A 9,306-nucleotide genomic window follows, 5' to 3' on the forward strand; every position below is an offset into this window, starting at 1 on the left:
TTCTTCCATTATTTTTTAAACTACATGGGAATCAATCAGTACATAATATATGGTATTAATTTATGTCCTTTAAAAGCACATATGCATTTTATCAAGTAGTTTGTATTCTTCCTGAAACTGGCATTTTATTTTTCATGCAATATTATGTTAAGATTTAGCTTATTTGATTAGACTGTTGTTTAGTATTTCATTATATTTGATTTATCTATTTATCTTGATATACACACCCCTCTTTCTGTGGCTATTTAGTTTAAACATTTTCTTCCTAAATTTTCATTCTGTGTTCACTTGTGTTCCTTAGATTCCAAATGGATATTCTTCAGTGATTCTTGTAAGTATTCAGTTTCACCACAGTATCTCAGGAGCAATTGACGTCAAACCAACAACTTCAATGACCCTAGAACGCCAGCCTCTTCACCAGCTACGCTGACCTTCCTTAATTATCAGCTCCCTACAGTTCCCACCTGCTTGGGTATTTTGGGTGATGGCAGCTATTTGTGCTCAAATGTATTAAACATGTTGAAATGAATGGAAGTCTGACCTTTGGCACCTGAAGTGGGTCTTGAGAGGCTAGTGTACCTGAAAAGAAAGGGAGGAACCTTCTAAAGCCACCAAAAGTTGTGCTTAGTCATTTGGGTTTGGCCATCTCCTCACCACCCCAACCCATGCCTGACACCAAAGACAGGACTCCATATTTATGGAGAGTAGAAGGAAACCTACTAATTTACTATTGGAAGAAGAGGGGTAGATTAAGGAGGAAGACAACTTTGAACAAAATGTTAGCATCATCTTGGTCTAGGGAGCCACGTCCTGTGTCGTAAGCAATGCATTGAATCACAAGCAACCAATCTTTGATAGAATCACCGTACCAAGATTCAGCCCCTTTCTTTTTCATGAACAACTCAAGTTGGGTGTGGTTTATACTGAGGAATGCTGTTTGTGATAAAGGCTTCTGAAAAGGTACAGTGTCCTATGGCAGCTATAACAAATTTCCATAAGTCTGGCAATTTAAGATGAGAGAAATTTATTCTGGAACAGTTCTAGAGGCCAGAAATTTGACAGTAGTATCACTGGGACAAAATCAAGGTGTTGGCAGGGCTGAGCTCCCTCCAGATGCTCTAGTGGAGCCCCCTCTTGCATATTATGTGCACATTGGGGTAGTAACAGTACTTCTTTCATAGGGTTGGGATGATGATTAAATAAGTTAATACAAGTAGAAGCAATATAAAATGTCTGGCACGTGGGCAACACCTAATTAATGTTGGTTAGTATTATTTGGATAAGAACAACGTCCATTCTGAAGTAGCATCCAAATGAATACACTTTTCATAAATTATTGTCAAGTGTGTCCAAAGCCTAATTCAATCCTTGGGACACTCAGTTCTGAGGGTAATTGCATTGTAGTAAAAGCACAACTATAGAGGCAGAACTTAAAAATTATGCCCGTTTTGCTCTGTCCATAAGAGAGGCCTCAGGATACTTCTTGGAATAATTAACTGAGTGGGCTTTTTTTAGTCATGTTGATTCAGGAAATGTAGGCACACCCTGGGGAAGGAGGGAAGGAAAAATAAAAAGGAGGGGAGAAGACAAAATACCAATAATATAAGTCCTTTCAATCTATTGATTTAACCTAATCTGGTCCTGAAAGACAGAATTTAGGGGAGGAGTTGGGCCAATATTCACTCAGGATTTGGGAACCTTCTGGAGGAAAGAGTCTCAAGACCCAAGAAACTTCTTCCCTAAGAGCGAATCGAAAATAGTGAGTGAAAGGACATCTGAAAGGCAGGGTCTGCTGGAGGGTCACTCGGTAAACAGAGTAAAGTTGCTATTTTCCTAAAAGATGGGTTGCAGTACTATCTTTGAATCTCATGTTTTGAATCCTCTGGATTCAGTGGAATTTTGGGGGGGAAGCTTCCCCTAGTCCAACCCACTCCCTGATTCCTTCCAGGTGTGCTCTCTCTTGCCTGTACTCCTTTTGCCAGAGGTAAGATGTTTTTATTCTTATTCCAAGACAGGAAGGTTAATTTGAAGGCCGTGACAGTGGCGGGAGCAAAGTGAGGAAAGAGAAGAGAGCAATGTCATTAAAACTCTGGAACCTTTATAGAATCATGAAGGGGCAAAGCAGCCAATGTTTTCTGTTCAGAAGAGGAACCAATATTCTAATCTGAGAGAATCTGCAGGTTTCCATAGATCTTAGAAACCTGGCTGGTGGAGGTGGATGTATTTAGGTCTGGGAGAGAAAAATCAGCCTGTGTTGAATTTAAAACTCTTTCAATGGTTGCTTCTTCCCTGTCATAGGACAGCTTATTTGGAGCCCGATGGTGTGGGGAGCAGTCAGTCTGAAGCTGGCAAGCGTGGGCTACCAGCTGTTTTCACTTCATAAGAAAATGCAGAGAGTGGCTAGGATCCACTGAAAAGATCTCCTGCTTCCCTTTCTTGGTGAGCATTCTTGAGTTTCTCCTCAAGGGACAGCTGGCACTGCTGGGATGGAAAAACAGATTGTCTATGTGATGTGCAGAGCTCAGATGATGCTTGTGGTGGGGGTGGAGGGGTGTCCAGGGTGCCAGTACTACGTGGTGACATGCCACATTTAGTAGGCTGCCTGCGTGTGCATATTTTTTTTTAATTAGCAGTTTTTCTAAGTTACTAAGTTACAAGCATATGCTTTGTCACAGCTTGTTGTTTAAATGGTAAGCTACTATGTTCTTTAGTGAGATCTCAAGGCTTATTTGAGTGAGATTTGCTTAGCATCAGCAGCACAGCACCACATGTCATGCCCTGACTTTCCTGCACATGCCCCAGGCCCCCTCTCTCCAGAGCCCTGCCTCTTGCATCCTCCAACTATGCAACCTGGGAAGACACAAAGGGCACGTAAGTGTAGATTCTGCTTTGAACTCCGCTATGAGAATGGAGTAAGCAAATGGTCCAGAGAAAGCTCAGGGACAAAGAGTGAATGACACTTATCCAGAATCAAGGACGTGTTCTGTTAAATTCTGGTAAGAAATGCAGTGGAAGCCAGAAGCTCACAATGGAGTCGGTAACAAAGACTTAGAGAAATCTGGGGGCCAAATATAAACAGAGACACAGAATAGACCAAGAATGTCACCAACAAGAATAGCACTCAAAACTGAATTGAAAAGTTTCTGAGGTAGTGGCTCCTTGCCTGTGCTCCTAGACTGTCAGGCTCCCAGCGGTGTGTGACCACCAGTTCTCCAACATGACCTGTCATTCCACTTGCCTCTTCAGAACCCAAGTTTTATAATGTTCCGTACTTGGCTTATTCTGGGGATTCCCCAGAACATACTTGCATGTTCCCCTAGGAGGGCTCACCTGGATCTTCAGGAATTTTCCATCTATTTCAAAGCTTTACTGGAGTTAGAGCTATAAGTAAGGTTTGTCTTGTATTTTTCTCTTCTGAAAAATTTAGGCCAACATGATACTGTGGCTTTCTCTAAGGGCAGAACATAAATGAAGAGGCAGAAGCTTGTCCTTTTTCTATCCTTCACTACAATCGAATACTTAACTGTATCACAACACGCCTTCTTGATATACCTGAAGAGACTCCCCTACCCTTCCTTCACATCCCTAAACCTTTGCTATCACTAATCTGTTCACTATAACTGGGTAATTTCATGAATCGTTTATAAATGGAGTCAACTAATACGTATCATTTCAATATTGGATTTTTCATTTGCATGGTTTCCTGGTGGTTTTCCAAATTTTTGTGTTTTTCAACAGTTTATTCCCTTAGAGACAACCTTGTAGGTCTGGATTGCAGTAATGGTACATACACACACAAATATTTAAAATAATAATTTAAAATAATAATTATTATTATTTAAAATAATTTAAAATGATAGTAATACACACACGCATATATTGTCACATATTTTTCATTTACATTCTATTAATATGGTGAATTATACTGATACATTTTTCTTTTCTTTTTTTTTTTGCGGTATGCGGGCCTCTCACTGTTGTGGCCTCTCCTATTGCGGAGCACAGGCTCCAGACGCGCAGGCTCAGTGGCCGTGGCTCACGGGCCCAGCCGCTCTGCGGCATGTGGGATCCTCCTGGACCGGGGCACGAACCCCTGTCCCCTGCATCGGCGGGCGGACTCTCAACCACTGCGCCACCAGGGAAGCCCTATACTGATACTTTTGCATGATAAAACAGACCTTATTTCTGAGGAAAATAATCCTTGGCCATGATGTTTTATTCTTTAATATATTGTTTTATTCAATTTGTTAAATTTTGATAGGAAGCTTGTTATCTTTGTTAATAAGGATTAGTTTTGCTTAGTTGTTTAAATATAATTTTCTGGTTTTCATATCAGGATAAAGTTGGTCTTATAAAATGGCTGGGAAATCCTCTTTTATGTTTCGTTTTCTGAAAAAAATTACACAGGATTGATATTGATTCTTCCTTAAATATTTGGTAGCTTTCACTAGTGAAGTAAATTGGTCACAAAGTTTTCTTCATGGGAATGGATGAATGAGCTTTTTAGTTGTGTCTTTCAAGGAACTTGACATTGGTACATGTCTCTGTGCACTTGAGAATAATGTGTATCCCTCTCTCAATGGGTATAGGAGATAATAAAAGTCTTTTAAGACACATTTATTTCAGAAGGTTGGTTATTGACTTTTGCTCTTACCTGGATTATTTCCTTTCTTCTCCTGACATTGGGTTTAGCTTAGTTTCCTAGGTAAAAAAAGCTCAGTCATTGATTTGAGACCTCTCCTCTTCTCTAATGTAGGTATTCAATGCAGTAGATCCCCCTCTGAACCCTGCTGAACATATATTCCAGAAAAGTAAAAACTTATTTTCACAGAGAAACTTGTAAAGAAGGGTTTATATCAGCTTAATTGGTAATAGCACAAAACTGGATACTATCCAAATATCCTTCAAAAGGTGAGTTGTTAAAAAAACTGTTTTTTGCACACCACAAATACTACTCAGCAAGAAAAGGGAAAAACTATTAAAAATCACAATAATTTGGATAGAAAAACTACAAGGTTCTGCCAAATTCATTTATGTTCCTCTCCATAAGAAGTTGTAGGATTGTCTTCATCTAAATTTTTCAGTAAAGAGCAAAACTACAAAATCTTTACTCATAGCTCTGACTCCAGTAAAGCTTTGAACTAGCTGGAAAATTGCTGAAGATCCAGGTGACCCCTCCTGGGGAAGATGCATGCATGTTCTGGGGAATCCCCAGAATAAGCCAAGTAGGAGACTTTATAAAAACTTGGGTTTTATAGTTGTACCTTTACTTATTTGTAATTACTTTCTCCCACAGAGAGAAAACTGGCTCTCCATATCTACAATATGTTAACTTATTTATCCAACTCTATATATATATACTGGACTTTCAGATTGCTATTCTAGATCCCTGTGAGAAATTAACTTACCTACTGGAGTACAGTGTGTACAGTTCTTTATTGCCTTTAACATGTATAAGTACCCAGCTAACATATTGTCTGCAGTTCATTTTCCCCACCCTCTTCTGTATGGTTATTTGCTTCATTGTAAAGAGTTACATGCATTTGCTTTCATGTGCATTCTACCTTGGTTTCTTTCCAGTTTTATCAAAATATCATATGGTATATCTCAAATATATACAATTTTTATTTTTGAGTATACCTAAATAAAGATAAGGGAAAAAACAGTGGAAAAAGAAGATCAATAATGTATAGTCTTTTAAGAAATGATGCCCAAACAGTAGTAGTCCATTCTCAAAATATATTAACTTTGCCCTGTACTCACATCTTATTAAAAATTAACTCAAATTGGAATGTAGATCTAAATATAAAGTGTAAAAGTTTAAGAGTTGGAAAAGAAAACATAGGAGATAATCTTGTGAACGTGAGTTAAGCAAAGATAGGAAAAAAAAAAAAACAAGTACAAAGTATATAGGAACAGATCACACTGCAGGGCATGTGTAGTGTCTCTGTGCACAGCCCGCCTCCAACTTGAGTTGAGTATCCTGTGAGGAGCTTCAGCACACGTTCCAAGCTGAGGTGTCAGCTCAGCCATTTCACGGGGAGCTCTGGTCTGAAGGGCCAGGGGCAAGGCCCCTGCACAGGGCTCGCTATGAGCAAGTGAAAGAGATTAAGCACAAAGGGAAAAGAAGCGGATGGGCTAGGCCTTATGTGACGTTGCCAGATTTATGTCCTTTCCAGATGAAATGGGGATCCTCTAGCAACAGGACGTGTGAGTAGAGGGGACCTTCAAGATGGCAGTGGAGTAAGAAATGGTGATCAATTTCCTCTGCACCAATACCTCAAAAATACATCTACATGTGGAGCAACTCCTGCAGAACACCTACTGAATGCTGACAGAAGACCTCAGACTTCCCAAAAGCCGTGTGGCTGACAGGGTCTTGGTGCTCTGGCTGGCTGTCAGGCCTGAGCCTCTGAGGTGGGAGAGCCAAGTTCAGGATAATGGGCCACCAGAGAACTCCTGACCCTACATAATATCAATTGGCAAAAGCTCTGCCAGCAATCGCTGTCTCAAAGCTAAGACCCAGCTCCACTCAATGACCAACAAGCTCCAGTGCTAGATAACCCATGCCAAACAACTACCAAGACAGGAACACAATCACACCCACTAGCAGAGAGGCTGCCTAAAATCATTATAAGATCACAGAGACCCCAAAACACACCACTGGTTGCGGTCCTGCCCACTAGAAACAACAGATGCAGCCTCATCCAACAGAATACAGGCACCAGTCCCCTCCACCAGAAAACCTACACCACCCTCTGAACCAACATTACCCACTGGGGGAAGACACCAAAAACAATGGGAACTATGAACCCACAGCCTGCAAGAAGGAGATGGCAAACACAGTAAGTTAAGCAAAATGAGAAGACAGAAATATGAATCAGATCAAACAAATGAAGAGAAAATAGGCAGTCTACCTAAAAAAGAATTCAGAGTAATGTTGGTAAAGATGATCCAAAATCTTGGAAATAGCATGGAGAAAATACAAGAAATGTTTAACAACGACCTAGAAGAACTAAAGAGCAAACAAACAATGATGAACAACACAATAAATGAAATTAAAACTTCTCTAGAAGTAATCAATAGCAGAATAACAGTGTCAGAAGAACGGATAAGTGACCTGGAAGATAAAATAGTGGAAATAACTACTGCAGAGCAGAACAACAAAAAAAGAGTGAAAAGAATTGAGGATGGTTTCAGAGACTTCTGGGACAACATTAAACACACCAACATTTGAATTATAAGGGTCCTAGAAGAGGAAGGGAAAAAGAAAGGGACTGAGAAAATATTTTAAGAGATTAAAGTTGAAAACTTCCCTAATATGGGAAAGGAAATAGTCAATCAAGTGCAGGAAGTGCAAAGAGTCCAATACAGGATAAAGCCAAGGAGAAACACACCAAGACACATAGTAATCAAACTATCAAAAATTAAATACAAAAAAAAAAAATATTGAAAGTAGCAAGGGAAAAGCAACAAATATCACACAAGGGAATCCCCATAAGGTTAACAGCTGATATTTCAGCAGAAACTCTGCAAGACAGAAGAGAGTGGCAGCATATATATAAAGGGATGAAAGGGAAAAACCTACAACAAAGATTACTCTAACCGGCAAGGAATTCATGTAGATTCAATGGAGAAATTAAAGGCTTTCAGACAAGCAAAAGCTAAGAGAATTCAGCACCACCAAGCCAGCTTTACAACAAATGCTACAGGAACTTTTCTAGGCAGGAAACACAAGAGAAGTAAAGACCTTCAATAACAAACACAAAACAATTAAGAACATGGTAATGGGAAAATACACATCAAAAATTACCTTAAATGTAAATGGATTAAATGCTCCAACCAAAAGACATGGACTGGCTGAATGGATACAAAAACAAGACCTGTATGTATGTTGTCTAAAAGAGATCCACTTCAGACCTAGGTAAACATACAGACTGAAAGTGAGGAGATGGAAAAAGATATTCTGTGCAAATGGAAATCAAAGCAAAGTTTGAGTAGCAATTCTCATATCAGAAAAAATAAATTTTAAAATAAAGACTATTACAAGAGAACAAGAAGGACCCTACATAATGATCAAGGGATCAATCCAAGAAGAAGATACAATTGTAAATATTTATGCACCGAACATAGGAGCACCTCAATATATAAGGCAAATGCTAACAGCCATAAAAGGGGAAATCGACAGTAACACAATAATAGTAGGGGATATTAATAACCTACTTTCACCAATGCACAGATCAGTGAAAATAAAAATAACTAAGAAAACACAAGCTTTAAATGCAACATTAAACAAGATGGATTTAATTGGTATTTATAGAACATTCCATCCAAGGAAAACAGAATACGTTTTCTTTCAGGTGTTCATGGAACATTCTCCAGGATAGATCATATCTTGGGTCACAGATCAAGCCTTGATAAATTTAAGAAAATTGGAATTGTATCAAGTATCTTTTCTGACCACAAAGCTATGAGACAAGATATCAATTACATAAAAAAACCTGTAAAGAATACAAACACATAAAGGCTAAACAATACACTACTAAGAAACCAAGAGATCACTGAAGAAATCAAAGAGGAAATCAAAAAATACTTAGAAATAAATGACAATGAAAATTCAAAAGCTATGGGATACAGCAAAAGCAGTTGTAAGAGGGAAGTTTACAGCAATACAATCCTACTTCAAGAAACAAGAAAAATCTCAAATGAATAACCTAAACTTATAACTAAAGCAATTAGAAGAAGAAAAAAAAAACCCAAAGTTGGCAGAAGATAAGAAATCATAAAGATCACATCAGAAATAAATGAAAAAAAATGAAGGAAACAATAGCAAAAATGAATACAACTAAAAGCTGTTTCCTTGAGAAAGTAAAAAAATTGATAAACCATTAGCCAGATTCATCAAGAAAAAAAGGGAGAAGACTCAAATCAATAGTATTAGAAATGAAAAAGGACAAGTAAAAACTGATACTGCAGAAAAACAAAGGATCATGAGAGATTACTACAAGCAACTATATTCCAATAAAATGGACAACCTGGAAGAAAAAGACAAATTCTTAGAAAAGCACAACCTTCTAAGACTGAACCAGGAAGAACCAGAAAAGATAAATAGACCTATCACAAGAACTGAAATTGAAACTGTGATTAAAAATCTTCCAACAAACAAGAGCCCAGGACAAGATGGGTTCACAGGTGAATTCTATCAAGCATTTACAAAACAGCTAACACCTATTATTCTCAAACTCTTTAAAAATACAGCAGCAGGAGGAACACTCCCAAACTCATTCCATGAGGCCACCATCACCC

This window comes from Delphinapterus leucas, chromosome 13 (assembly GCF_059928025.1).
Source record: "Delphinapterus leucas isolate spDelLeu-1000000601 "Yukka" chromosome 13, BTC_Dleu_Yukka2, whole genome shotgun sequence".
Lineage (NCBI taxonomy): Eukaryota > Metazoa > Chordata > Mammalia > Artiodactyla > Monodontidae > Delphinapterus > Delphinapterus leucas.